The 5,000-nt window shown below is 38.8% G+C and overlaps 1 protein-coding gene across 1 annotated transcript in view; it reads left to right on the top strand.

Annotated features, from left to right (window-relative positions):
- Nucleotides 1-3,313, top strand: part of LOC138031915 (neurochondrin-like) — a 26,372-nt gene extending 23,059 nt beyond the window's left edge. Inside the window, exon 6 of the mRNA XM_068879523.1 lies at nucleotides 909-3,313. The gene's annotated coding sequence lies outside the window, so the exon portion shown is untranslated. The remainder of the gene's footprint in view (nucleotides 1-908) is intronic.
- The last annotated feature ends 1,687 nt before the right edge of the window (nucleotides 3,314-5,000 follow it).

Raw genomic sequence — 5,000 nt, 5'->3', positions numbered from 1 at the left:
GTCTTTTTCTGTGGTGAAATGTACCTTGAAAAACGATACATATAAGTCTAAGAAAGAAAATTTCGGTCGCGTAAGAGCATAAAAGGCGAAATATTTGTAACTTCTTACATATGTACAGATTTTTTTTGTTTTTTGTTAAAATGGACAAAATCAGGAAAGGAAGTGACCTACGGAAAGAAAAATGGGGGTCACCGAGCATTCAAGAGAGTAAAATCGCTGCAAAGTTTTCAAAGCGATTGTCTATTCGCATTGTCATGTCATTGCGTGACATTTCTGAGAAGACCTGAGTCTACAGCTGTCCCATGATGCCACACGCTTTCTTGTGGAAATTGTTTGTGCCTTTAGCATCGTGTTAACCTTTGTGGTCTGCGATGCATGACGTGTGCGTGGCATGCGCTAAAAAATGCGCGGTAGCAATGGGCGCGAACGTCCTTAAATGGAAAAGGCAAATGCTCACTGCTGTGTCACAACGAAATTTGGCATGTTGAAAATTCGACGAAGTTCGCATGAAAATTCGTTTCACCCGAAATTTCGTTATATTCCATTGAAAAGTAGCGAAAAGCATGAAATTCGTTTGCATTCTTTTTGCACAGTACTGTATCTGCAGCAATAATGAAATCTATTCTTGAAGCCTTAGGCCCTGTTTACAAGAAGGTAGGGTAACCCTAGCGCTAGGGTTACCCTAGCAGGCGAGTCAAAGATAGCCCGGGTTTATAAGCAAAATTCCACAGGTAGGGTTACCCTACTACCGGAAACAACTTAATATGCACGGTAACCGCACGCATTGCAAACAAAATGGCCGACAAGGGAAGGATTCTCGCAATAACTTCAATTTTACTGTCGTTCCTGCCAGTTGTAGCTGCTTATCAGTGCCATGGAGTTTTGCTGTGTTGCATTCTCATTTCTAGAAAGCGACAGCAAGTTGCCATGTTAAACGCGGCTATGGAATACAATAAAGGACTCGCTCGAATGCGACATGTAAAAAGGAGAATTATTCGACGAAGATGATTTCAAAGAAAACCAGGCCGTACGGATCAAAGGTGGAGAACCTTATTTCAGGGCAGGATGGAGGATTTTAGCGAAGGGAAGAAAAATTTCAGAATAAATCGGGATATTTTCATGATACTCGCTAATGAAGTTAGGCCTTTTCTTGAGCCTAGTCGTGGTCCACACGGAGACTTTAGACTATCTCAAGGATCAGGGGCCTATTCATATGACTGCTAATGCTTTTGGAGTTGCCCTTTGTACAGTGTCCGTTGTTGTTCGTAAAGTTTGTGATGTTTTGACTTACAAGTGTGGACCAAATGTTATCATAGTGCCAACCACAGAACAAGAGATGATGGACATTGTGTCTAAAACGGAGAACAAATTTGGTTTTCCTCAAGCCTTCTTGGATGTGTGGATGGAACACATATCCCTATTCTATCACCTAGGGAGAATCCGCATGATTGCTTCAGTTACAAAATGAAGCATACTTTGAATGTACAAGCGGTTTGCGACTACAAGGGAACATTCTTAGATGTCGATGTAAGGTGGCCAGGTTCTGTCCATGATGGTCGAGTGTTTTCCAATTGAAGAATCAACAGAATGCTCAGCAAAGGTGAACTTCCTATGTTGTATAAGGAAATTTTGCCAGGCTATGACGAAGTGCCAGTGTTATTACTTGGAGAACCAGCAGATCCCCTGCTGCCCTATTGTATGAAGGAGTACCCAAATCCAAGATCAAATGAAGAAGTCATTCTTAACAATATGCTAAGAAGTGGAAGAAATCCTATTGAATGTGCCTTTGGAAGACTTAAAACTAGGTGGCAAATCTTAAATAAACGTTTTGACTAGGAGTTCTGGGGTTGGTAACTAACATCCCAGGCAGAGTGCAGGCTCAGTGCATGTCACGAAATGATATGCGACAAGAAGATCTTTTAGATCTTATAACCCTGCTTTGAAAATTTATCTGTTTGCTTACCACTATAGTCACAATGACTATAGACACAAAATCACCTGATCAATCTGCAGCACAACTGATAACAACGGCTACACACACGTCAAATCTTTGATTGCACCATCAGTCGTAGCCGTTGTGAAATCTCCGGTGACATAATGGTCTTAATTAATCTGGAACTTTCTTCGGGCTATGTATGGGTATGAGCGATACGATAATAACAACTTACAGCTTCACAGCTAATTCACAACTTACAGCTTACTGTCTTAAAAGTCATGATTAAATTTGTTTGTTTTTTTACGCGAGTAAGGGCTAGCAAAGTAGTCACATGAGTCACGTAATTCAAGAATTACGTTATCCACGGCTATCTTTAGATCTCTTTACTACGTTGGTTATTTCCCTACCAATGAAAGTTGCAAAGTCGACAGATTCAATTCCATGGATGACGTAATGCCTTTTTATATATTCAATACTCCCTTCGAATCAAGCGCCTCAATAACACAAAAAGGAAATATATTTTGTTCTAAATAAAGAGTGGAATATTCATAAAATTTTAAGTTTAAAGTTTTAACATTAAAGCTCTAACAGCTTTTGGCGAATAAACATCGTACGTTGCGTGATTCGAAGTCCACTTACTACCGGTATATGGCCAAGTGGAAGTTTGGTTCAGCTCACCGACAAAACAAAACAAAATAAACAACGTGCAGAGCAAGAACCGCACTTGGCCCATAACCGTGCGGTTAATAAGGGAAGTCGTGCAATCTCCAACAGGACACGCAACATACAAAATAGAGGGTACCTAAGTCTCTAGAAGTGTTAGGCGAGGTCAAAGTAAACTAAAATTTACATTTCTACCTCACAAAATGAGGTGTATGTACCTCATACACTAAAAAGTAGGTCTTCTTTTATACGTTAGTCAGTTAATATTGTGTTTATACGGTTACGACAGCCAAAAAACGTCTTTATACGCTAAACAGTTAACCCCATTGACACCCTCTACCATCAATTACAAAGGCGCTTTTCTTCTTTATTTATTTGTAATACAAACTAGCCCCTCATAATAGATGTTATACAAAAAACAAAGACAATTCATTAACAGAAAGACAATAACATAGATTTGGTTATACATTTTTAGAGTTATCTGTCCGCCACATTTTTATTGTTTCAATTTTGTTGAGGTGTTATTGAATATAAATGAACATTAAACAGTATCCAACATATATTTCTTGCATTGGTGAGGAAAGTTTCACTCTCTAATAAGCACCTACCCAACGATAATTTTGCAAAAAATACATGTGGTGTGTAGAAAGCTAGTACAGAAAGGGCCCGTTATGTCTATAATTTAAATGGTTGTGCCACAATTTACTTAACATGCACTGTACATGTGTGTTGGACGTTTGAACTGTACCTCTGTGTTTGAAACAAAAAAATTAATGGTTCTTTGTTCATCATATACATTTAGTATTTATGGCTTGTATGGCAGTTAATGCCATGGTTGTCTTTAATGTCAATGACTTGAAGTACAACATACCTTTACTTCCCTCCTTATTTTGTCATACATGTCAATGTTGTTATAGCCCTAATAACAAGGCAAATTATTGATCACATATAATCGTTCACATTTTTCATATTGTCAAATACATTCTAAAGAATTTAGACTCAACTAGATAATAACATCAATATCACAACTCAACAGTTTCCTCAGCTACATGTAGGGAACCGAAAAAATATGAAGAGACTGTCCATAAGTAAATGTCTGACAAGAATCACAATTCAAAATAGTCTCTGTGAGAATCTGACCCTGAATTCTCATTATGAGAAGATTTAACAGAAGAGGCCCTCTGACTCACTGACCTGTAATGGCTCTCTGGCTGAAATGATCCTGCTTCATATGAAAATTGATGAGAATGGATTCCAACTCCATGGTGCAAGTGACCACTGGAAGGCTGAGAGCCACTGTAGTTGTTACTAACACCAGAGCCAAACATAGCAGGTGTGGGTGGCCCTATGTATTGTCCATGGTCTAGGGGAAACGATTGTGGTTGACCTGACAAAGCCATTGCAACCATTTGCATAGCAGATGCACTACTACATGTACTGTCAATATCTAATGTCTTTGTCATTGAGGTCTCAAAGACCATGTTTGACTGAGCAAAGGCATCCAGAAGATTCTTTTTCATGGCAACCTCATCTTTAGCATTGCTCAATAGGACTTTATCCCATTGTGCTTGACAAGTTTTTTTTCATGTGTTTTTGCATGTTGTCAACCAGTTGAGCTATTTTAGCTGTATTTACTCTAACCTTACCCTTTGCTTTAGCTTTAGAAGAATCATCCTCTGACCACCTGCTTTCTTCTACACTTTTTTTGACTGATACTTGATAGGTTATCTGTCTCATCATCATCATCATTATCACCAAAAAAGCATGGGGATGGGGAATGTAAAGACTCTAAAACAGATGTATCCAGCTTTTCAAATTTGAGGGTCCTCCTGACCCCTTTTTGAAAATTTTGGGTATCCATTGCAAAATTTTGGGGGTCCAGCTAATTAATATTAAAAAAATAATATTCGGTCTATTGCCTCTTAATTGCTGCTGCAGTACTCTTTCAGATTTCTAAATTGCACAAAAATAAAGTCTTATCCCTCCCCACGGGTAAGAATATGTACTTAAAATGATCAAGTTCTTTGAAACTGTTATACCCGCTTGTCGCAGGAGAGCTTCCCCAAATTTCATGAAGGCACCAATTTTCCTGCTGCCACTACGACTTCCCTTGTTCACCCATTGATTCATCAATCAAAATGTATGGGCTGTCAAAGTTCCATCGATCACATCTGAAAACGTCTCAAGTAATCTGTATGCTGTAGGAACTGTTGGCTCCAGTTGATAAATGATCTAGATCTCCACAGTGAAAAAAAAAACGAAACTGACTCTCAATTTTCCGTAAAAGAGCATCATTGATTTTAACAACACTTGAGGTGCAATTTAGGAACAAAAGAGTAAACAACTGTAAGCGATCGATACACAGGTCATCGTCGGTCTGTGCGGCCATGACTTCGCCATG

The sequence above is a fragment of the Montipora capricornis genome, chromosome 14, assembly GCF_036669925.1.
Source record: "Montipora capricornis isolate CH-2021 chromosome 14, ASM3666992v2, whole genome shotgun sequence".
In the NCBI taxonomy this organism is placed as follows: domain Eukaryota; kingdom Metazoa; phylum Cnidaria; class Anthozoa; order Scleractinia; family Acroporidae; genus Montipora; species Montipora capricornis.
The sequence above is the reverse complement of the archived record's forward strand: the minus strand, read 5'-3'. Positions and strand labels throughout refer to the sequence as shown.